The sequence below is a fragment of the Ovis aries genome, chromosome 10 (assembly GCF_016772045.2).
Source record: "Ovis aries strain OAR_USU_Benz2616 breed Rambouillet chromosome 10, ARS-UI_Ramb_v3.0, whole genome shotgun sequence".
NCBI lineage: Eukaryota > Metazoa > Chordata > Mammalia > Artiodactyla > Bovidae > Ovis > Ovis aries.
This window is the reverse complement of record NC_056063.1, coordinates 18,748,107-18,773,718: the sequence shown is the minus strand read 5'-3', so window position 1 is coordinate 18,773,718 and position 25,612 is coordinate 18,748,107. Positions and strand designations below refer to the sequence as shown.

Here is a 25,612-nt window from a genome sequence, read left to right as displayed (position 1 = left end):
TCTCCTGCACTGCAGATGGGTTCTTTACCTGCTGAGCCATCGGGGACAGGAATATATCAGGTCAATGGTCTATAGGCAAGAGGAAGGTTGCAAAACACACCCACACATCATAGGAGGTGACTCTCTTTTTATCTCTGAGGGTTGCAAATAGTCTTTCTGACTCTGGGCCAATAACGTCCACTGCAACTAACAAAAGGAGTCCCTTTCAAATCTCTCAGAATTTGCAAGAGAACAAAGTTCTACTTGAGGTAAGATTCAAAATAAAAAGAAACAAACTTATTTCAAAGAATCTGCGATGCCTTCAAGCATTTTGTAGATGATTGTGTTTCCTGTGCTAGAGGAACAAACAAGATAAAACCATAATCCCACAGGAAGGCACTTACTTGGGGAATGGTGTTTTGTTTTTTCCATGATAAACATATTCTTGTTTTCATAAAATGCAATAGAAATAATAACCGTGGATTGGACCCTTTTCGATTCTCCCAGCTTGATGAACGTCCGGAGCAAACAGACTCCCCTTCCTACCCCTTCTTCCTCTCTCTTCCTTTTGCTGCTCCTCCCCTGACTTACCCACCTATCCCCCCTTCTTCTTGTTCTTCCTCAGATCTGCTTGCTTCTTTAAAACCTCTTCTTGAAACACTGAAGATGTAAAAAGCTTCTGCACTAACACTGGCTCTTCCTGAGGATGCTCCAACTTTAAGATTCTTTGGTTCCAGGTTGCTGTTCCAGCTTCCATTACTTTCTCTGTCCAAGGGGTCAGCCCTTACTGCCACCAAGCCAGAGAAGTTTCCCTTTAAAGATTGTCCAAGACTATACCACTTTCTCCATGGGTCAATTCACATAAAGAGGTTAATAGGTTCCATAGAGATAAAAAGAAGCTGTTAACTAAAGTTTACATTCATCGATGAATTAACGTATTTACACTTGCCTGTTTATTCTTAGGGCTTCCCAAGTGACTCAGTGATAAAGAATTTGCCTGCCAATGCAGGAGACATAGGTTCGATCCCTGGGTTGGGAAGATCCTCTGGAGCAGGAAATGGCAACTCACTCACTCCAGTATTCTTGCCTGGGAAATCCACTGAACAGAGGAGCCATGTGGGCTACAGTCCATGGCATCACAAAAGAGTCGGACACGACTTAGCGATAAACAATATTTATTCTTAATGGAGCCTGTGTACTAGGCTGTCTGCAGAGACTCCATCTTCAGCCATTCTTCATCCAGCAGAAGGAATGAGACTCACACATAAGTAATTCCAACACAAAGAAGTGGGCAGTTCTGTGAGAACACCATAGATACAGTGCTGTGGGTTCTGTTGTGGATTTGATAAGGCTCTACAGAAAAGCTGATAAACCCAGGCCAATTCTTCAACATTGCCCATCTTGGCTGCTGTATAACCAGAGCTCACTGGGTCATTGCACAATCCCTTGTTAGGTTTCTACCTTCCAGATTTAGCCTTGGGGGATTAGCATGCCTCAGATGTCTGGTGAGCAAGACACACTAGGAAAGCAGGAGTCCCTGAGTCTGGAGCACACATGAGATACTCAAATGCCCAAGGTGATCCTGACATATAGCAATGTTGTTGTTGTTCAGTCACTAATCATGTCCAACTCTTTGCAACCCCATGGACTGCAGCACACCAGGCTTCCCTGTCCTTCACTATCTCCCAGAGTTTGCTCAAACTCATGTCCACTGAGTCAGTGATGCCATCCAACCATCTCATCCTCTGTGGCCCTCTTCTCCTTTTGCCTTCAGTCTTTCTTAGCATCAGGGTCTTTTCTAATGCAATGCTGCTAAGTCGCTTCAGTCGTGTCTGACTCTGTGCGACCCCAGAGACGGCAGCCCACCAGGCTTCCCCATCCCTGGGATTCTCCAGGCAAGAACACTGGAGTGGGTTGCCATTTCCTTCTCCAATGCTTGAAAGTGAAAAGTGAAAGTGAAGTCGCTCAGTCGTGTCTGACTCTCAGCGACCCCATGGACTGCAGCCTACCAGGCTCCTCCATCCATGGGATTTTCCAGGCAAGAGTACTGGAGTGGGGTGCCATTGCCTTCTCTGTCCAGCGCAATGAGTACACCACAAAAAATACATCACTTTCTTCCCCAGTGAGTGATGTGTACATGACACGGGGTACCCTTGATGACCTCAGGTCAGGGAGGAAAGAGGGTATAATGAATGAAAACATGTGTTTTGAGTTAGAGGGGACCTAGGTTTGAGCCTCAGCTCTGCCTCTTGGTCACTGTTATTCCTGTGCTTCAAGACCTTCATCCGCAGAGGGAAGACTGGGCATTGATGAGGAAAACTGATACAATTAACTCAATGTCTGACACTTGGTAAGTTTCCAGGTGATGCTAGCTAACAATAATAAGAACATGCTAGCTAACACTAACAGGAATTATTTGTGACAAGTATGAACAAAACTCATCAAGAATTAAAAGAAAGGCTTCTTTACGGCCAAGTAAAATGAGTTGGTACCATTGTATCTGGAGAAGAGCCAACCAGAAAGACAAGAACAATTCCATTCAATTTACTTCACATCTTCATTACACAAGCAATGAATGTGGTTAAAAAAAGAATGTAATACCAGCTGAAATAAACTTAAATGATAAGATTTACCTCCAACCAGACACATACAAATGTTTGTGCCTTTACTTCCTTTCCCTTTTCTTCAAATCTACATATTTTCAAACAAAAATGAGTCCATATTTTAATGCTATTTTGTAACCTTGCTTTTTTCTTCTTGCTAAATCATGATCATTGTCATGTAAATAACTATTACATGTCAATGTCCTGTAAAGAGCTAAAAGAATATTCAATTATATAGACATAACAAAGTTTGAACAATTTTTTTTCTACAATAACCATTACTCAAGATGTATGTGCCCTGAACTGAACCAGATTGGGCCAGTTCTGGTTCGATCCTAGGAAAGATCCTGTGTCCTCTTGGCCTCACTTTCTTATTTTAAAGTAAGAGTTACACACTCCAGCAGTCATGTGAATCAAATGAACGACTGTATGTGAAGGAATTTTGTAAACAGTGAAGGCAGTATTGAAAGGGAGACTTAGACAGCTTGCTTAATAGTGTATCCCCTTTCCCTTAAAATGTATAGCTTTCAGGTATGGGTCAGAGAGAGAGAAATACTACAGATAACCTAGGTTGGTTGTTATTATGCTTCTCACCTGTTAGAGCCACCTGAGAAATTTTTAAAAGTTAAAACAACAGCAACAACAACAGATGAGTGGCTCCTCACCAAAGTTAATTTTCAATGATTCTAAAGATAAGTTTCTAATCTCCCCAGAATCAAGTGATTCTGATGGAGCGTACGGCCAGAGTTGAGAACCACTGGCTGAGGTCCCCAAAGGGTCACAAGCAGATTATAAGCACACGGTCTCATACACACCTTCCCTCTCACTGTGCCTCTCAGTAAAACTGAGAGCTGAAATCTACATCCTCAAGTTTAACCTCCTCTCCTCAAAAAACAAGACTCTGAAAGGAAAAAATATATATACCTTATGTTATCAAATGACCCACTCTATGAAAAAAGGAAAGATGCTATATGACCCTATATAGGGGAATGCTTGGGCAAAGTACAGAAAATTTCCTCCATGTAATACTATGTAGCAATTTTAAATTATGATTATAAAGCATTTACAGCAATGTGGGAAAATGTATGCTGTAATGGAAAAAAGGAATATAAACCTATCTGTTGTGTACAAGCATGACTACCAAAATTAACTAAAATCATAGGTAGACACACATAATAAATGGAAAGAAATAACCCCCCAAATATCAATAGCAGCTATCTCAGTGGTGGTTTTTGCTTCCTTCTACTTTTTTTGTACTTTCCAAATATTTTTTAAAGTACCATGTAGTAGAAAAAAGTTTATAGCAGAACAAAATTAACTTACTTTTAAAAATTATTCTTCTTCCTATGAAGCATAGCAAAGCACAATTTTTAACAACAAGTTAACAGGGCAAAGATAAAAATGCTCACCTGAGTTTGCTTTCTTTCAGCTGCCTCGGCTCTGTCTCCCCTGTCTCTGCTGTCTTCCTCCTCCAAGTAATTCAGTTTGCTTGTTTAAAAAAAAAAGCAAAACAGCAAATTGTATTTTATGAAGGGTATCAGCCAATGGCAAGAGAAGAAGGAACTCCGGTCAGACAGCCATTTGTGCTGTAAGGAACTTTGGTGTCAGAGCTGGTGCTGGCTTCCTTCTCAAGATAAAGAGTGTAAGATTTCTACTTAGGGACCACAACTAAAGGAAGAAATCTGTATTAGCTCCTCCCCTCTCATTGTTTTTATTGGCATCGTTCACAACAAACCAAGGGGACGTGATGGGCTGGAGTCAGGAGTTTCAAGTGGCTTCAGTTCTCCTGCATGTTTTTCGTTTCTACGACAACACTAAAATCAACACCACCTTATTAGTATAGCACTTCAAAGCTGCTCAGGGCGATTCCAGCACCCACTTGCTTTCTCAGCGTACTTGTGCTTAGGCAGAGATGTTATCCATTCTGGTGAAAATGCTGTCGAATGCTGTCATGGTATCCTCGCTGCTCACTTAAAGGTCCTGGTTTCGTCCTCGTCTTCCTTCCTCAATTTGTTTTGCACAGTTAACCACTGTCAGTTTCTTGAAACTTTCTCCTCCTTGTTTCTCTGACTCTCTTGGTTCCTATTCTATCCCTTGGATTGTTTCTTCTTTGCTTCCTTTCTGATTCTCCTTCTTTTCTCCTTTTTCTAAATGTGAGCTTTCAGAAATGGGCTACAAGACCAGAAGACACAACAGTCTGCCTTCTGATCTCTTCTCATCATATTCTGCTTTTATCTATATTACCCACCTGGATGCATGCTCAGTCACTCTATCGTGTTTGACTTGCGACCCCAAGAACCGTGGCCTGCCAGGTCCCCTGTCTATGGGGTTATCCCAGCAAGAACACTGCAGTGGGTTGCCATTTCCTCCTCTAGGGGATCTTCTTGGCCCAGGAATTGAACCTGCATCTCTTGTGTCTCCTGAATTGGCAGGCAGATTCTTTACTGCTGAGCCACTTGGGAAGTCTGTATTATCCACATTCATGGACATAATGTGGCCAAACAGAGCTTTTCTCTTCCCTACCCAAGGACACACCCTCTCATTTACCCAAAATTTAATGAAATGGCACCACAGTGATTCAGCCAGTCAATCTCACATAAACCTAGAGGCCATCCTTAACTTCTCTTTCTCCCACAGCCAACATGCAAGCCAATAATTCCGTTTGTTCCACCTGCAATATATGTTCTAAGTCTAACCATTTCTCACTTTCCCCATTTCATTAATATCTTCAGCATTAATGCTGCAATAACATTAGGCAAGAAATAAAACCCACACCAGTATTCTTGCCCGGAGAATCTCCAGGGACAGAGGATCCTGAAGGGCTACAATCCATGGGGTTGCAAAGAGTCAGACATGACTGACTGACTAAGCACAGCAAAAGGCATCCAAACTGGAAAGAAGGAAGTAAAATTATGTTTGTTCATAGATGATATAATCCTACATGTAGAAAACGCCAAAGACTGCACATACACAGAGACCTGGCAGAACTAATAAAAAACATTTGCAAAATGGCAGGCTACACAAAAACCAATTGCGTTCCTATGCACTAACAATGATCAATCCAACAAGGGAATTTCATTTATAATACCATCAAAAAATCCCCATAGGAATCAACTTAACCAAGGAGGTTAAAGATTTGTACACTGAAAATAAAACATGGCTGAAAAGTATGAAAGACATAAATAAATGGAAAGATATCCTATGTTCATGAATTGGAAGGCTTCATATCATTAATATACTACCCAAACTGATCTACAGATTCAGCACAATCCCTATCAATGGTGCTTTTCAGAGAAACAGAAAAAATCCATCCTAAAATTCATGCTGTGAAAAAAAATTCCTTGAAAATTCCAACAGCAAACAAAACCTGATTGCCCAACTAAATCTAAACGAAAATAATTTTAATTAAGCCTTTGCAAGAGGAACTTAACCTCAGTAAAATCGTTTTGACAAACTTCCCCAAAGCAAATTATAAACTGGAGTCTTTTGTATCTGGAAGCAAGCTGAGATTTTGTTGAAGGTCCCTAGAACATCGCAAAAGATTTATCTTGTCTTTTAAAGGAGATAAGTTAAACTGATTAGGTTTATTTAATATGTTAAATTAAGCTCTCTTCATGTTGTATCTGTCACATAGTTACATGCTATGTGTTCTAGGAGAAGGGGGCAACAGAGGATGAGATGGCTGGATGGCATCATAGATGCAATGGACATGAGTATGAGCAAGCTCCAGGAGATAGTGAAGGACAGGGAAGCCTGATGAACTATGGATGGAGGTTCATGACGTTGTACAGGAGACAGGGATCAAGATCATCCCCATGGAAAAGAAATGCAAAAAACCAAAATGGTTGTCTGAGGAAGCCTTACAAATAGCTGAGAAAAGAAGAGAAGCAAAAAGCAAAGGAGAAAAGGAAAGATACAACCATATGAATGCAGAGTTCCAAAGAATAGCAAAGAGACATAAGAAAGACTTCCTCAGTGATCAGTGCAAAGAAATAGAGGAAAACAACAGAATGGGAAAGACCAGAGATCTCTTCAAGAAAACTAGAGATACCAAGGGAACATGTCATGCAAATATGGGCTCAGTAAAGGACAGATGTATGGACCTAACAGAAGCAGAAGGTATTAAGAAGAGGTGGCAAGAATACACAGAACTATACAAAAAAGATCTTCACGACCCAGATAATCATGATGGTGTAATCACTCACCTAAAGCCAGACATCCTGGACTGTGAAGTCAAGTGGGCCTCAGGAAGCATCAGTTCAGTTCAGTTGCTCAGTCGTGTCTGACTCTTTAGTGGAGGTGATGGAATTCCAGTTGAGCTATTTGAAATCCTAAAAGATGATACTGTGAAAGTGCTGCACTCAATATACCAGCAAATTTGGAAAATTTAGCAGTGGCCACGGACTGGAAAAGGTCAGTTTTCATTCTAATCCCAAAGAAAGGCAATGCCAAAGAATGCTCAAACTACCACACAATTGCACTCATCTCACATGCTAGAAAAGTAATGCTCAAAATTCTCCAAGCCAGGCTTCAGCAGTATGTGAACCGTGAACTTCCAGATGTTCAAGCTGGTTTTAGGAAACACAGAGGAACCAGAGATCAAATTGCCAACATCCACTGGATCAGAGAAAAAGCAAGAGAATTCCAGAAAAACATCTATTTCTGCTTTATTGACTATGCCAAAGCCTTTGACTGTGTGGATCACAAGAAACTGTGGAAAATTCTGAAAGAGATGGGAATACCAGACCACCTGACCTGCCTCTCGAGAAAACTGTATGCAGGTCAGGAAGCAACAGTTTAGAACTGGACATGGAACAACAGACTGGTTCCACATAGGGAAAGGAGTACGTCAAGGCTGTATATTGTCACCCTGCTTATTTAACCTCTATGCAGAGTACATCATGAGAAACGCTGGGCTGAAGGAAGCACAAGCTGGAATCAAGATTGCTGGGAGAAATATCAATCACCTCAGATATGCAGATGACACCACCCTTATGGCCGAAAGTGAAGAAGAACTAAAGAGCCTCTGGATGAAAGTGAAAGAGGAGAGTGAAAAAGTTGACTTAAAGCTCAACATTCAGAAAACTAAAAAGATCATGGCATCTGGTCCAATCAGTTCATGGGAAATAGATGGGGAAACAGTGGAAACAGTGTTAAACTTTGTTTTTTGGGGCTCCAAAATCACTGCATGTGGTGACTGCAGCCATGAAATTAAAAGACCCTTATTCCTCGGAAGAAAAGCTATGACCAACCTAGATAGCATATTAAAAAGCAGAGAAATTACTTTGCCAACAAAGGTCCATCTAGTCAAGGCTATGGTTTTTCCAGTAGTCATGTATAGATGTGAGAATTGGGCTATAAAGAAAGCTGAGCACTAAAGAATTGATGGTTTTGAACTGTGGTGTTGGGAAGACTCTTGAGAGTCCCTTGGACAGCAAGGAGATCCAACCAGTCAATCTTAAAGGAAAATAGTCCTGAATATTCACTGGAAGGACTGATGTTGAAGCTGAAGCTCCAATACTATGGCCACCTGACGTGAAGAACTGACTCCTTGGAAAAGACCCTGATGCTGAGAAAGATTGAAGGCCAGAGGAGAAGGGGACGACAGAGGATGAGATGGCTGGATGGCATCACTGACTCAATGAACATGAGTTTGTGTAAACTCTGGGAGTTGGTGATGGACAGGGAGGCCTGGAGTCCTGCAATCCATGGAGTCACAAAGATTTGGACATGACTGAGTGACTGAACTGAACTGAACTGAGGGAAGCCTGGCATGCCACAGTCTGTGGGGTCACAAAAAGTTGGACATGACTGAGCAACTAAACAGCAACAACATGTTCTAGAAATTAAATAATATAAAATTCCTAAAATTCTGATATAATTGTCAAATACAAATTGGCACTTATCAATTGCCAATGATGGGAAAACATGGAAACATTGTCAGACTTTATTTTTTGGGGCTCCAAAATCACTGCAGATGGTGACTGCAGCCATGAAATTAAAAGACGCTTATTCCTTGGAAGGAAAGTTATGACCAACCTAGATAGCATATTCAAAAGCAGAGACATTACTTTGCCAACAAAGGTCTATCTAGTCAAGGCTATGGTTTTTCCAGTGGTCATGTATGGATGTGAGAGTTGGACTGTGAAGAAAGCTGAGCACCAAAGAATTGATGCTTTTGAACTGTGGTGTTGGAGAAGACTCTTGAGAGTCCCTTGGACTGCAAGGAAAGCCAACCAGTCCATTCTAAAGGAGATCAGTCCTGAGTGTTCTTTGGAAGGACTGATGCTAAAGCTGAAACTCCAATACTTGGGCCACCTTATGTGAAGAGTTGACTCATTGGAAAAGACTCTGATGCTGGGAGGGATTAGGGGCAGGAGGAGAAGGGGACGACAGAGGATGAGATGGCTGGATGGCATCACTGACTGGATGGATGTGAGTCTGAGTGAACTCCAGGAGTTGGTGATAGATAGGGAGGCCTGGCGTGCTGCGATTCATGGGGTCGCAAAAAGTCGGACACAACTGAGCGACTGAATTGAACTGAACTGAACTGAACAACAAAGGCATTTGCCATCTGCCATGGAGATTGAACCCCATGCTGCTACAGCTGTTGACCCGCATGCAACACCCACTGAGGGAGTTCAGGGTGGAGTGAGGCACTCTGTGCTCCAGGGAATCTGGTGGATGTTTTTAGGAACAGATTTTATGGTCTCAATCCTTGCATCTCCTCATATCTAGAGAAGCGCTAAATCCCTTCATGGTGACATCAGATCCTCATGACTAACAAAAAGCCTTTTGTAAAATGCATGCTTCATCATATTGAACTCGCTTCACCAAAACCTTATATATGGACCTTCCCCCACTGCAGCTTTGGAGCAGTCTCTCAGAGCTATCAGAGGTGCTGCCTCCTGGGCTGCAGTCCTCATTTTGCCCCAAATAAAACTTAACTCACAAGTCTCAAGTTGTACATCTTTTTCGGTCGACATAATGTTATCAATTATCATTTTTAAATGTATGTTACAGGATAACTAAATTTATTTGTCAATTGCCATTTTTTGTGTGTGTCTGTTTGTGCCCTTTCCCTCGATCTATAAACATGGCTGTATTTTAGTTTTTTGTCATTTGTCAATGGTTATTGCCTTACCCTGATGCTTTTGCAAAAGTGTTCTTGCAAAATTTCTTCAAAGATATTGCAAAATATGGAGAAATATTGCAAAATATTGCAAAAATATTGCACAATATTTCTTCTCCACGAAGAGATTCATGGAGAAGACCCTGACAAGTACTTTAGAATGAGGTTTTCTGATAACTTGAAGATCATAATAATAAACAAAGTAAGAATTTCTAAAACTCTGATGGAAAACTGATGAATTTATAAAACTGCTAATAACAGATCAAGATAAATACGAATTAATTACAGGCTACTAGATGAACTGATGAGGATGACTATAATTTTTATGACTTCATATAAAACACTGCTGCTTCTTTCATGTTTTACTTCTGGGATTCAAAGGACTCCCTTTTCTCCACTCCTTAAAGCAATCTATCAATAACTTCTGACAATTTGGTAAAGGGTATCTTTGCAACAAAAGTTAGCACACTTACATTTTCCTCCTCACCTGATCCCTCCAGAATTTTGAATTTCTTATTAAAGATTTTTATTTTTCATGACAATGTTTGTATTTGTCTATGCTCAATAGGAATTTAATCTCCTCTCTATTGTTGTTGTTTAGTGGCTAAGTCATGTCCAGCTCTTTTGCAACCCCATGGACTGTAGCCTGCCAGGCTCCTCTGTGCATGGGACTTCCCAGGCAAGAATACTGGAGTGGGTTGCCATTTCCTTCTCCAGGAGATCTTTGTGGATCGGGGACCGAACCCGAGTCTCCTGAATAGGCAAGCAAAGTCTTTACCATTGAGCCAGGGTGCAATTGGACAAGTTCTTACCTTGACTTCTTAGCCTTGAGAGGTTTCTTCTTTCTTTCCATCTTTGCTTTTACTTATTTATTTTGAGAGTCTTTCAAAAGTTCAAGCTGCAATTTCTGACTAAAGTTCTAGCAGAGATTTAAAATAATAGAGTCAATCACTATTCGTGCTGCACTTATATAAATAATCAGGTCAAGTTAATTGAAAGTAAGCATAATTTGCAAACAAATTTGTCTTACTGTAATCAGCTGTGATTTAAAAAAGAGGGGAAGATTATAGAGAGAAAAAATTGTATTTTGTTAATACCCCTTTTTGGATATCAGATCCTAGTACTGTCATCTTTAATGTTTTGTTTTCTACCTATTCACTGGAATGAAAACTGAATTCTTCTAGTTTCCTCCAATACTTGGCTAGAACTTCCCAAATAAGCATTTCTGATTTTTTCCCATTTTGACTTGTAAACAAAAACTGTCATTTTTCCCAAAGTCATGCAAGCCAAAGCTGAACAACTTAAAATGAACTTCAGAGGAATCATCACAACAGCTCACGTGTGGTCCATTTTGTCCCTGTTGCTATATGATCACTTAGAAAAATCACCCGAGATATTCACGTTGCAAACCAGGGAAACCTGTTGCTGCTGCTTGCCCGCCTTCCACCTGAAGAAGGGCAAACTCAACATCTGGAAATTTTCCCACCTGGCTGCTCTGCAAACTCAGAAACTGAATTTATAATTTGCTCAGAAATGGAATTTATAATTTTATATTAACCTTTATTTTTCTTTTGTTTCCATGGAAACTACTCTCATTAAATTACCTGGTTGCTCACACTCTGTCCTGTGTGCTCAGCCCCTTCAGTCATGTCCAACTCTTTGTGGCCTCATGGACTGTAACCCATCAGGCTCCACTGTCCATGGGATTCTCCAGGCAAGACTGTTGGAGTAGGTTGCCATTTCCTTCTCCAGGGGATTTTCCCGCCCCAGGGATCGAACCCACATCTCCTGCAAGTCTCCCTCATTGTACGTGGATTCTTTACTGCTGGGCCAGTGGGGAAGCCCAGCTTACACCCTATAGAAGCTTAATCTTAGTGGAAACTCACCTTCAATACCATCTCTTGAATTACAACATCTTCATGTTCATCTTGCAACCATGAAAATATGAGGATATGTGTTTGCTATTACATCATGCTGAGTCCATGTAAATAAGTTAAAAAATTTAAACCCAATTACACGTTATCCAAAAAATTGTAAATAGATTCAGAGGTAAAACTTGCATCTGATTATAACCCATTTGAATTATTTAATTGCTTAAATCTTGTCTCCTGGGGAATCTCTGCTTCAGGAAACTTTCCAATCCTTGGCTATTAGTTTCCTTGTAGTTATCATATTAACCTCCTGAAGACATTGCATTCTCTTGAGGATTTTTAAAGCCTGTCAGAGCCGCTCTCACGCGAAGTGATATCCATCACAATCAGACAACCAGGTGAAATAAACAATAACCACGTAAATAATGAAGATGATGACCACATGGCCCTCTGACCTTATGATTCAACTAATGGACACAGCGAATATGCCATTCTTTGGCCTGACTATCCATCAACAGTAGGTAAAGGAGAGTAATGCTTTATCAGTTGGTGATACTCTCAGCCTGCTGAAAGAATGACCAAAAGGACCATAAAAAAGGCTGAGCATGGAAGAATTGAAGCTTTTGATCGCATGCAGAAGAAGACTCTTGAGAGTCCTTTGGACAGCAAGGAAATCAAATCAGTCAATCCTAAAGGAACACAACCCTGAATATAAATTGGAAGGACTGATGCTTAAGTTGAAGCTCCAATACTCTGGCCACTTGATGTGAAGAGCAGACTCACTGGAAAAGGCCCTGATGCTGGGAAAGGATGAGGGCAGGAGAAGGGGACAACAGAGGATGAGATGGTTGGATGGCATCACCGACTCAATGGACATGAGTTTGAGCAAACTTTGGGAGATGGTGAAGGACAGGGAAGCCTGGTGTGCTGCAGTCCACGGGATCACCAAGAATTGGACATGATTTAGTGACTAAACAACAATTAGAATAAAAAACAAATGGAGACCAGCCTTGAAAAACAAAACCAGTTTAGTTATATAAAACTTAATTTCGTTTACTGGCAAGACTAACACTGCTGGGGTCATTTCTTGCTTATGCCTCTGGAAATCATAAGCAAAACTTGAACTATTTCCCAAGACTGGTATGAGTCAATCACTGAAAATTCTAATATTATAACCAATCACTGTGAAAAATGAACCAATCACTGTGAAGAATGAGTAGTTACTTCTTTCTCCCTATAGAAGCTGCTTTATAACAATATACTTTTGCTCCTCATTCCAGGTTTTGATTTGAATCCTCCCAGTCTGTAGTATCTTTTCAATATGTGCACAATAAACTTTTACTAATTACTACTTCAGGGATTCATTGGCTTTGCTTCAGTTATTCCTGAACGTTCAAAATGGAGAATTTAAAGGGACCCCTAAGGAGCCAAAACAATGTTTAAAAAGGAGAAAAAAGTTGGAGGTCAAACACTTCCTGATTTCAAAACTTACTACAAAACTACAGTAATAAAAAAATGTGTAGAGTTAGCATAAAGACAGATATATTGCTTACTGGTGCAGCATAGAGAGCTGAGAAACAATCATTTTTTGACAAGTTTGCCAAGATTGTTTCGCTGCCCCTGCAAACAGCCACTCTTGGCTACCCTAGGCCACAGATGTACACAAGATGTATGCTCCAACACATCAGGGAAGAGAGCACACAGCCCCTGGGAATATTTGACTGGGGGATTCTCAGGAAGGGCCGAGGGGATGGGCACACCCTTTAGCCCCACAGACTTCCAGCCCTCCTCTGACAGACAGGGCTGGGAGAAGACCAGAGCAGGGTGGACCAAAGCCTAACACCCAGGGCAGTGTCTCGCCATGCCTGAGGCTACCAGCAGTTCTGTCCTCAAGGTCCCACCTCAGCCTTTCTTTCTGGTCACATGTCCTGTTAAGGAGCCCTCTTGCTCCTTACCCACACTCCAGTCAAACGGAACTATTTGTTCATCTCCCAAAATAAAAAGCACTATTTTCAGGCCTGAGAAGAGTGCAAAATGGTAAGGAGTTTATTGTGTTGGATAAAAATAAATAACAAATCGATCCTTGAAATCGTAAGAAGGCTTTGGTTGTTTTGCTTGTTTATAGTTTATTTGCTGGAACTATAATAGATCTGGGGAAAAAAAAAAAAGATCATGATCCATATGAAGAAACAGAGCCTCAGACCTGCTGAACCCTTCACTCTCCTCCCCAGTCCCTGCATACAGCTAGTAAATATTCCTCTAGGCCTGGATGCCAGAGCAGGCGTCTGAAAAACTGCCAAGAATCCATGATGCCTGCTTCCCCTTCTGCCTTCTGTTGACCTAGAGGCCGTAGGAAAGACAAGCTATCTCTGGACGCATGCTCATCCTTGGACTCCTCTGTCCCTGGAAACCAGTCAATTCAGCACCCACCCCCAGTCCTTCCCAGCCTTGGTCCTGACCTTCCTCATCCAATCTGTAGCTCCCCCAAATGACAAAAATCTTGAGACTTACATAGTACATAGTGGCGCATGGAGTTAGTTGCTCAGTTGTGTCTGCCTCTGTGTGACCCCAAGGACTGTAGCCCACCGGCTCCTCTGTCCATGGGATTCTCCAGGCAAGAATACAGGAGTGGTTGCCATTTCCTTCTCTAGGGGATCTTCCCAACCCAGGGATCGAACCCAGGTCTCCCACATTGCAAGCAGACTCTTTACTGTCTGAGCCACCAGGGAAGACCTAGGGCAATGAAAAATAGGTCTTCCTTGAAAGCTCTGGGCTGCTGCTGCCAAGATGGAGGGGGAGGAGGCTCCTGGATCTGTTGCCTGAATGTCCCACAGCTCTCTGGCCATGACTGTGGCCAGGACAGTGCGGTGGTCTGATCTTCACACTGAAGAAGTGAGTATGAGGGCGGGCAGTTCTCTGTGCTGCTTCTTCGTGGAGCTGTGGAGAAGGGGCTGAGGCCAAGCCTGTTGCTCTGAAAGCAAGATTCTTCTGAGCCTGTGACTCTATTTCTAATATTTAATTAACTCACGTGGAAATTCACAGTGTACAAATATTACAATATTACTGTTCTTACTCTTAGGGGGAAAAAAAAGCTTGAAAAAATAATTCAACAATTGACCACTATAGGTTTTCATGCCTTTCCCCAAAAGTCCAATAGATGGACTGATTTTCTTGTTCAGTCACTAAGTCATGTCTGACTCTTGCAACCCCATGGACTGCAGCACACCAGACTTCCCCATCCTTCACTATCTCCTGGAGTTTGCTCAAACTCATGCCCATCAAGTTGGTGATGTCATCCAACCATCTCATTCTCTGTCATCCCTTTCTCTTCCTGCCTTCAATCTTTCCTGGTATTGAGGTCTTTTCCAGTGAGTCAGTTCTTTGAATTAGGTGGCCAAAGTATTGGAGTTTCAGCTTCAGCAGCAATCCTTCCAATGAATATTCAGGATTGATTTCCTTTAGGATTAACTGATTTCATCTCCTTGCTGTCCAAGGGACTCTCAAGAGTCTTGACTAATTTACATCTCATTAAAATAAAGTTAAAAGGAAATCCAACCCTCTACTTCCAGAGCTAACTCTGCATGCCAGGTTTTCAAGGAGCAGAATAAGACTCTTTTTTAAGAATGATACGGAGAGAAAAGTTTCTTCCTTATTTTCTTTCCTCCCTACTTCTCAACATGTTAACCTCAGGGAAAGGAGAAATCTCTTCAAGATTTTATTTTTAGAACAGCCTAGGATTTCAAATAGATATATAGATAGGATGAAAGTTACCCATTATAAACTCTTTCCTTGTACAACTTGATCTGAGGACATAAAGAAATAAAATCTCATTTTAATCAGATTTGCCAGGATGAAAAAACGAAATTGTTTGCAGTAGACAGGGAAAGAGTCCATGGCTTTAAAGAGAAGACAATCCGAAGACAGCAGAGAAATGAATCAACACATTTTTCAACTTGTTACTCCTGATGACCTTGAGAAATAAATAGAAACAACAAAAATGGCAGCATGTTCAATATACACAGTGCACAGAGATCTTCTCTGGAACTCTAACGGGCCTGAAGAAGTCATCAAAGATGAGAATCAACTCTAATTTTGAAGGAGATCTTTAAGTTTATTCCTGGATGACAAAGTGAGTTAAGGAGAAATGGGGCCAATTTCTTGTTGGTTACAATAAAGCACTAGTCACAGCTTGTTGACTCCGACTTTTAGACATAAGCTTGGCTCAGTTGGTAAAGAATCTGCCTGAGTTTGATCCCTGGGTCTGGAAGATATCCTGGAGAAGGAAATGGCAATCCACTCCAGTCTTCTTGCCTGGAGAATCCCATAGACAGAGGAGCCCAGCAGGCTACAGTCTATGGGGGTCACAAAAGAGTCGGACACAGGTGATCAACTAAACCACCACCACCACCAAGCTTGATTCTAGCACGTATGTTCTCACCAACACAAATCTGGGATTTTTAAATAATCAGAACCAGAGAGAGTAGCTTATTTTCAGAACACAAGGAAGAAGTAAACAGGAATCGTGTTTCTATTTAGGCCATTTTGTTTTTGTTCAATCAGTAAGTTGTGTCCGACTCTTTTTGACCCCATTGACTGCAGCACACCAGGCTTCCCTGTCCTTCACTATCTCCTGGAGTTTGCTCAAACTCATGTCCATTGAGTCAGTGATGCCAATCAACCATCACATCCTCTGTCACCCTCTTCTCCTCCCACCTTCAATCTTTCCCCACACCAGGTGGTCATTTCCAATGAGTCAGCTCTTTGCACCATGTATTGGCCAAAGTACTAGAGCTTCAGCTTCAGCATCAGTCCTTCTAGTGAATATTCTGGGTTGATCTCCTTTCAGTTCAGTTCAGTTCAGTCGCTGAGTCATGTCCGACTCTTTGTGACCCTATGAACCGCAGCACGCCAGGCCTCTCCGTCCATCACCAACTCCCGGAGTTCACACAGACTCATGTCCATCAAGTTGGTGATGCCATCCAGACATCTCATCCTCTGTCGTCCCCTTCTCCTCCTGCCCCCAATGCCTCCCAGGATCAGAGTTTTTTCCAATGAGTCAACTCTTCACACGAGGTGGCCAAAGTACTGGAGTTTCAGCTTTAGCATCATTCCTTCCAAAAAAATCCCAGGGCTGATCTCCTTCAGAATGGACTATTTGATCTCCTTGCAGTCCAAGGGACTCTCAAGAGTATTCTCCAATACCACAGCTCAAAAGCATCAATTATTCAGCACTCTGCCTTTTTTATGATCCAACTTTCACATCCATACATGACTACTGGAAAAAAACATAGCTTTGACTATACAGACCTTTGTTGGCAAAGTGATGTCTCTGTTTTTAATATGCTGTCTAGTTTTGTCATAGCTTTTTTCCAAGGAGCAAGCATCTTTTAATTTCATTGCTGCAGCAACCATCCTCAGTGATTTTGGAGCCCAAGAAAATAAAATCTGTCATTGTTTCCACTTTTTCCCCATCTATTTGCCATGAAGTGATGGGACCGGATGCCATGATCTTTGTTTTTTCAATGTTGAGTTTTAAGCCAGCTTTTTCACTCTCCTCTTTCACCCTCAAAAAGAGGCTCTTTAGTTCCTCTTTGTTTTCTGCCGTTAAAGTGGTATCATCTACATATCATATTTCTCCCGACAATCTTGATTTCAGCTTGTAAGTCATCCAGCCTGCCATTTCTCATGATGTACTCTGCATAGAAGTTCAATAAGGAGGGTGACAATATACAGCCTTGATGTATTTCTTTCCCAATTTTTAACCAGTCCATTGTTCCACATCCATTTCTGTTACCTCTTGATCTGCATACAGGTTACTCAGGAGACAGGTAAGGTGGTCTGGTATTCCCATCTCTTGAAGAATTTTCCACAGTTTGTTGTGATCCACACAGTGAAAGGCTTTAGCATAGTTAATGAAGCTGAAGTTTTTCTGGAATTCCCTTGTTTTTTCTATGTTGCCAATTTGATCTCTGGTTTCTATGCCTTTTCTCAGTCCAACTTAGGTAATTTGCAAAGCGAAAAAAATGAAAGCAAAACTTGAAAACACATGTAATTTAGAAAACAACAAACCTCATGTGCAGTTGGACACATTCTGTGATAAGAGAAAAGAATTACCCAGTGTAGTGGCCTGAATGGTAGCACCAACAATATGTCTACATCCTAACCCCAGAATCTGTACATGTTTTGGAGAGATGTTCTAAATTTATTCTGAATCAGATTAAATTATGTTCAGTATGGCTCAGTTCTTTGCAAATCAGAAGTCTTGGATATGTGTTAAAACACTTAACTGGTTCTGATGTTTATTCCTTAGTTATACTTGATACACATCCGTTTAATTCTACAAAAGGCAACGCTGGTGTGGTTTACTGTGATGCAATGTGTGGTGAGGAGACCCTGACCTAGCAATTGGCGAGTGAGGAATCCACAGAAACCCTTTAGGACCTCCTTCCTCCCAGGCCATCTTTTGAGTGCCCGCTCTTCAGGCATCCCTTGATGTTGAAGTAAAACAAACTCTACAACCAGAGTTTAATATTGCAGTGACTGGGCTTGTCCCAATAACTTAAAATTTAAAAAACAAAAGCAGCGAAAAGAAAGTATACTTGACAGTTAAAGCACTTCATCCTTGGGACTCCCCTGGTGGTCTGGTGGTTAAGACTCCTAATGAAGGCGGTGCAGATTCAACCCATGGTCGGGGAACTAAGATCCCATATGCCACATGACATGGCCAAAAAGTTCAAGGTCTTCATCCTCTCCAGTTTGGCTTCTCTGATGTTCAGAAAGATGACCTAACACTGCCTTACATGGCAAACGTTGTGACTGATAGAAGGATCCCAAGAGGAGGAATCACTCCTGGATTACTCAGGTGGGCTCAAAATGCAATCACAGGGATTGTTGTAACAGAGGGGCCGAGGGATGTCTGACAGGACCCCACAGGGGAGAAGGCCCCCTGGAGTGGACAGAGTGGATCCGCTGTCCTTGATTCTAACCGGAAGCCACAGAAGCTGGAAAAAACAAGGAAGGATTCCCCTGGAACCTCTGGAGGGTGCTCTCCCAACACCTTGATGTCAGAAAACTGGTTCCAGAACTGTGCGAGAATAAATTTTTTGTTGTTTTAAGCCAAGCTAATGGCAACTTGCACGACAGTCTTAGGGAGCTCATACCCCTACCTTCTCCAGCCTCGAGGATCTAAAATTCAGGAAGAAAGTGGTCGGTTGCCATGAACCATCCAAAAGTTTAATCCATAGGGGACTTCAGTTCAGTTCAGTCACTCAGTCGTGTCCGACTCTTTGCAACCCCATGAATCACAGCACGCCAGGCCTCCCTGTCCATAACCATCTCCCAGAGTTCACTCATACTCACGTCCATCAAGTCCGTGATGCCATCCAGCCATCTCATCCTCTGTCGTCCCCTTCTCCTCCTGCCCCCAATCCCTCCCAGCATCAAAGTCTTTTCCAATGAGTCAACTCTTCCCATGAAGTGGCCAAAGTACTGGAGCTTCAGCTTTAGCATCATTCCTTCCAAAGAAATCCCAGGGCTGATCTCCTTCAGAATGGACTGGTTGGATCTCCTTGCAGTCCAAGGGACCCTCAAGAGTCTTCTCCAACACCACAGTTCAAAAGCATCAATTCTTCAGCGCTCAGCCTTCTTCACAGTCCAACTCTCACATCCATACATGACCACAGGAAAAACCATAGCCTTGACTAGACAGACCTTAGTCAGCAAAGTAATGTCTCTGCTTTTGAATATACTGTCTAGGTTGGTCATAACTTTTCTTCCAAGGAGTAAGCGTCTTTTCATTTCATGGCTGCAGTCACCATCTGCAGTGATTTTGGAGCCAAAAAAAATAAAGTCTGACACTGTTTCTACTGTTTCCCCATCTATTTCCCATGAAGTGATGGGACCAGATGCCATGATCTTAGTTTTCTGAATGTTCAGCTTTAAGCCAACTTTGTCACTCTCCTCTTTCACTTTCATCAAGAGGTTCTTTAGTTCCTCTTCACTTTCTGCCATAAGGGTGGTGTCATCTGCATATCTGAGGTTATTGATATTTCTCCTGGCAATCTTGATTCCAGCTTGTGTTTCTTCCAGTCCAGTGTTTCTAATGATGTACTCTACATAGAAGTTAAATAAGCAAGGTGACAATATACAGCCTTGACGCACTCCTTTTCCTATTTGGACCCAGCCTGTTGCTCCATGTCCAGTTCTAACTGTTGCTTCCTGACCTGCATACAGATTTCTCAATAGGCAGGTTAGGTGGTCTGCTTTCAGAATTTTCCACAGTTTATTGTGGTCCACACAGTCAAAGGCTTTGGCACAGTCAATAAAGCAGAAATAGATGTTTTTCTGGAACTTTCTTGCTTTTTCCATGATCCAACGGATGTTGGCCATTTGATCTCTGGTTCCTCTGCCTTTTCGAAAACCAGATTGAACATCAGGAAGTTCACGGTTCACGTATTGCTGAAGCCTGGCTTGGAGAATTTTGAGCACTACTTTACTAGCATGTGAGATGAGTGCAATTGTGCAGTAGTTTGAGCATTCGTTGGCATTGCCTTTCTTTGGAATTGGAATGAAAACTGACCTTTTCCAGTCCTGTGGCCACTGTTGAGTTTTCCAAATTTGCTGGCATATTGAGTTCAGCACTTTCCCAGCATCATCTTTCAGGATTTTAAACAGCTCAATTATTAAGATAAAAATTCTCTTATTTTAATATTTTGATTTTCAGTCTTTCATGATTAATCCTCCCTTCAGGGGAACAACTTAACTTCCCAAGGAGGGCTGGCTCCTTGGAGAGATGCTGAGGCTGGAAGGAGCATTGCGTGCTGTGCTAAGTCACTTCAGTCGTGTCTGACTCTTTGCGACCCCATAGACTGTAGCCCTTCAGGCGCCTCTGTCCATGGGATTCTCCAGGCAAGAATACTAGAGTTGGTTGCCACACCGTCCTCTAGGGGATCTTCCTCACCCAGGGATCGAACCCGCGTCTCTTGGGTCTCCTGCATGTCTCTTGTGTCTCCAGGCAGGTTCTTTACCGTGAGCACCACCTCGGAAGCCTGACGTGAACATTAACAGCCACTATAGTCCAGCCAATCAGAGAGCAGGAAGGAGATGGAGAACCATACTGCTGGTCAGTCACGTGATACATTACAGCCCCTCCTCACCCCCAACACATACACACTTATCCCATTGCAAAATACCTTTTTAAAAAAATTTTATTTATTCATCTTTAACTGTGCTGAATCTTCCTCTCTGCACTGTTCTCTAGTTGCTGGGAGCAAGGGATTACCCTCCATCCACACTTCAGGGGCTTCTCATTGCCATGGCTTCTCCTATTGCAGAGCAGAGGCTCTAGGGCACAGGCTCAGGAGTTGTGGAGCACAGGCTGTGCTGCTGTGAGGCATGTGGGATCTTCCCAGGGTAGGGGTCAAACCCGTCTCCTGCACTGGCAGGCAGATTTTCTACTACTGAGCCACCAGGGAAACCCTGCAAAACACTTTTTAAAAAAACATTGAGCAAATTGGTGATGCGTTGCTGAGTTGAGAAGTCTAACAGGAGGTTAATTTTCTTTGCAGAATATTGCATGGTAATGAGTCAGGAGACTCCAGGTCTAGACATTAAGGGGCCCAGCTCACAGTCTTGGCAAAGAAGCAAGTTCGTTTTCCTCAGTATGATGTGTACAATCGAGTTTACGCAGAAGTTTCTTTGTGAAGGGGGTAAACAGAGGAGCCTGGCAGGCTACAGTCCATGGGGTTGCAAAGAGTCAGACACTTCTGAGCGACTAACATACGAAGATGGCGAAGCCCTCTCACTCTTCATTCCCTTATCAGACCCCTTCCCCTCCTTTTCAGGCCCCCCTTTCTGAGCCCCTGAAAATCTCTTGCTGCCCATCCTAGACCTTTTAGAGGAAACAAAGTTGCTTATGATAAATTAAGGCCTAAGAAATGGCAACCCACTCCAGTGTTCTTGCCTGGAGAATCCCAGGGACGGGGGAGCCTGGTGGGCTGCCATCTATGGGGTCGCACAGAGTCAGACACGACTGAAGTGACTTAGCAGCAGCAATGTATTAGAACATAACAGCATTCTGGAAAAAGCCCACAGAATTAGAGCCTGAACAAAACACATGTACAGAAGAGAATTGAAACTAACTTGTTTAGTCTCAAATCTGGAATTGCTCATTGTTGCCTTCTGCTGCTGCTAAGTCACTTCAGTCGTGTCTGACTCTGTGCGACCCCATACATGACAGCCCACCAGGCGCCCCCGTCCCTGGGATTCTCCAGGCAAGAATACTGGGGTGGGGTGCCACTGCCTTCTCCGATGCATGAAAGTGAAAAGTGAAAGTGAAGTCGCTCAGTTGTGTCCGACTCTTAGCGACCCCATGGACTGCAGCCTGCCAGGCTCCTCCGTCCATGGGATTTTCCAGGCAAGAGTACTGGAGTGGGGTGCCATTGCCTTCTGGTTTCCTCTAAATCCCAAACATGACATCATGAGCCCAGCCTGACCAGCTCTCAAGTCTCTCTCCCTGCCCTCTGTGACTTCCATCCTGGCAACTGACTGCCTTCTTCATCCCCATCTTTGCCTGAGGTGACACGTGGCTAGATAAGAACCCTGGAAAGAGAGTCAAGAGATAGTCTGGTCCGATGTCTTCAGCCTATGTTGTGTGGTTTTGGAAACACACTGAAACTCCTCCACGGGGCAAGGGGAAGAAATTGAGGATACAAAGGCAAGTATGACCAGTTACTACTGAACACAAGGATTTCTAGGATAAACTTAGTTTCCTTCCACAAATATCAGTCGTATGACTACTAGTAATAATGTCAGCCGCTCATTTGTGTCTGACTCTTTGCGACCCCAAGGATGGTAACCCGCCAGGGTCCTCTGTCCATGGGATTTCCCAGGGAAAGGATACTGGAGTGCGTAACCATTCCCTTCTCCAAGGGATCTTCCCAACCCAGGGATCAAACCCAGGTTTCCTGCATTGTAGGCAGAATCTTTGCTGGGTGAGCCACCAGGGAACCCCATCATCAATCATTCTAAAAAGCCCCCAAACACAGCATTTCTGTGCACTGCCTTCTGGGCATTTCACTCTGGTGTTTGCTCATTTGTCACTTCCTGTGTTTGACATAAATTTTCATTCCACTTTTCCCACACCATACACTTTAACAGATCTTCCCATGTCAGTATACACATTTTAATGACTGAACTCATCAGCAAGAGGCACTACAGCTGGGAGAATAAATTGTCTTCATTGTTATCTGTTTTCCCCTGATGCATGAAGCTTTTCACAAATTTGGGGTGACAGACCGCTATGGATGGCTCCGGGTAGGTTTCAATAACAGAATGTAAGGAGGGAGTTTGTAAACATTAAGCTCAATAGAGCAGATAATGGAAACACTCTTGAAATAAATGACAAATGAGCCATCAGAAAATCCTAAAAAATGTTCTGCTCTCCACATTCCCTGAGTTGAATCTGAGGCCAGGGTTTTAAGAACTACTAATATAGGTGGCTCGTGGAGCGGAGTATCCCCTAATACGATACCCCAAGTCCAAGCGCCTGGGGATGTGAAAAATCCTACTTCTTTCCAACTCTGGGCAGAGCGCATGCGCCGCAGAGCATGGTGTTGCCGGAATTCCGTGCTGCTTGGCGGGCTCAGACCTTGCACGCACGCTGACATTTAGACAGCGGTGCTTCCCTGATGGCGCAGTGGGCCTGCTGTCTGTTCTTCTTTCCCATCTGTAGATGGAACAATGACCCAGCTTGAGCAGAACACCTCAGGGACATCGGGGAAACAGAGGCATGGGGCCGACTGAGGGCAAGGACAGGAGAGGAGATGGGTTGGAAACAAACTCACCCCAGATGAAGAACTGGGAACCAGACCACTTCACTTGGTCCGTCTGCTCCAGAGGCTCTGGAGCCAGCTGGGTATCCCAGGGCCTGGGCCTGTTGACTCACAGCTGTGTTCCTGTCTCTCCCCTGTTCTTGCTCTTAGTGGGGTGTGGAACTAGCGGAAGAAAGGGAGAAAAAAGCCATGGTATTTCTTCTCATCTGCTCCTCATGTGACATTTCTTTCTCTTTTTTGGCAGTGCTGCATGGCATGCCAGGGGTTGAACCCAACCCCCCTGCAGTGGAAGTGCCAAGTCTTAACCACTGGACCACCAGGAAAGTCCCTCAGGTGGCATTTCTGATGGCAGCTGTGTCTCCACTGTGGCTCCAGCTTCTGCCCACCCCACCCCCTCCTGCCATGGGCCCAACTTCTGCCGGGTGACCCCTGAGCTTGGAGAAGGCCATGTTTGCCCTCTGTCCATGTAGACCCTGATGGTCACATGGGCTGTTAGTCTCAGTTACCCTAGTCTGTCTTTTCCTCTTTTGGTTTCTCAGCTCTTGCATCACCTGAGCACATCTTCCCTGTTTATTTTATTTTATTTTATTTTTTGGTTGTCCCACATGGCATGTGGGATCTTAGTTCCCTGACCAGGGATTGAACCCCAGGCCCACAGCAGTGAAAGTGTGGCTTCCTAACCATTGGACTGCTAGAGAAGTCCCCAAACCTTCCCTGTTTTAAATATTCAGAATGGCTTCTGTGTTTCTGGTTAGTCTTTCGTGACTGTGTCACCAAGGTCCAGGAAAACTGAGGGAGGGGCTTCCCTAACGAGCTCCTCATCTTTGAGGGATGTGTTCACCACACTCACTTCTCCAGCAGTCAGCTGCTGGCCACCCTTCAGTTGCCAGGCCCATGCCAGGCACTGCCACACACAGATTTCAGGTAGTGATTGCAGTGACAGTGAAATACAGTCCTATCTCATCATATCTAAATGATAAGGATCCTGAATTTCAGAAAACTTGAGTAATCATGCATGCGTGCCAAGTCACTTCAGTCGTGTCCAACTCTTTGCAACCCCATGGTCTGTATGCCACAGGCTCCTTAGTACATGGGATTCTCCAAGGTAAGAATACTGGAGTGGGTTGCCATTCCCTTCTCCGGGGGATCTTCCCCATCCAGGGATGGAACCCGAGTCTGTTTTGTGTCCTGCATTGGCAGCTGGGTTCATTACCTCTAGGCTGGGAAGCCTGAGTAATCATGCATCCTCCTATCGTTAGCAAATACTAACAATACCAACTGTAGTTCCTTTGGCTATGATATTAGCCATCCTGCCCATATTAGGGAATTTCTGCTTACTAACAGAACCAACAGCTTCTCTTAGCCTTGCTGAGCGTTTATGTGACACTCACATTCACTGAGCACCATTGTTTCCTCAGTTAAGCAGGCTTCTGTGCCTCTTAACAGCTTGAGGATGCGAGCAGCAAGGGCCTCTTGGACAGGCCAAACTAAAATGAAACTGGGCATGTGCAACAGAATAGATGGGCGAAGAAAACGAAACAAAACAAAAGACATGTATCATGCGTTTAAGTACCTAAAGAGAGCTTCTCTGGTGGCTCAGTGGTAAAGGATCCAACGGCCAGTGCAGGAGACGGGTTCAGTCCCTGATCAGGGAAGATCCCACGTGCTGCCAGCAGCTAAGCTCGTGCACCATAACTATTGAACCTGTGCTCTGGAGCCTGGGAACCTCAACTACTGAGCCCACATGCTCCAACGGAAGCCCCTGGGCCTTGGGGCCCGTGCTGCACGACAGGAGAAGCCACTGTAGTGAGAACCAGAGCCCCCAAACTGGAGAAAAACCCACCCAGAAACGAAGATCCAGCACAGCCCTAAATAAATAAATAAAATTATATATTTAATAAAGTATCCCAAGAGTACTTTGCAGTTGCTCTAATAGCTGGAAGGATTGAGGACAGGAGGAGAAGGGGACGATGGAGGATGAGATGATTGGATGGCATCACCGACTCGATGGACATGGCTTTGGGTAGACTCCGGGAGTTGGTGATGGACAGGGAGGCCTGGCGTGCTTTGGTTCATGGAGTCGCAGAGTCGGACATGACTGAGTGACTGAACTACACTGGATAGCTGGAGACTTCAGAAATCTGCATAAAGCCCAGGAAATTGTATTATTTCATCCAAGTCATTAGGGAGGTCCAA

The 25,612-nt window shown here is 43.3% G+C and overlaps 1 protein-coding gene across 3 annotated transcripts in view; it reads right to left on the bottom strand.

Moving 5' to 3' along the window:
- CYSLTR2 (cysteinyl leukotriene receptor 2) overlaps positions 1-4,226 on the bottom strand; it is a 43,821-nt gene extending 39,595 nt beyond the window's left edge. For all 3 annotated transcript variants that reach the window (XR_009595113.1, XR_009595114.1, XM_012184450.3), the window contains exon 1: positions 3,992-4,226. The gene's annotated coding sequence lies outside the window, so the exon portion shown is untranslated. The remainder of the gene's footprint in view (positions 1-3,991) is intronic.
- Positions 4,227-25,612: the final 21,386 nt, after the last annotated feature.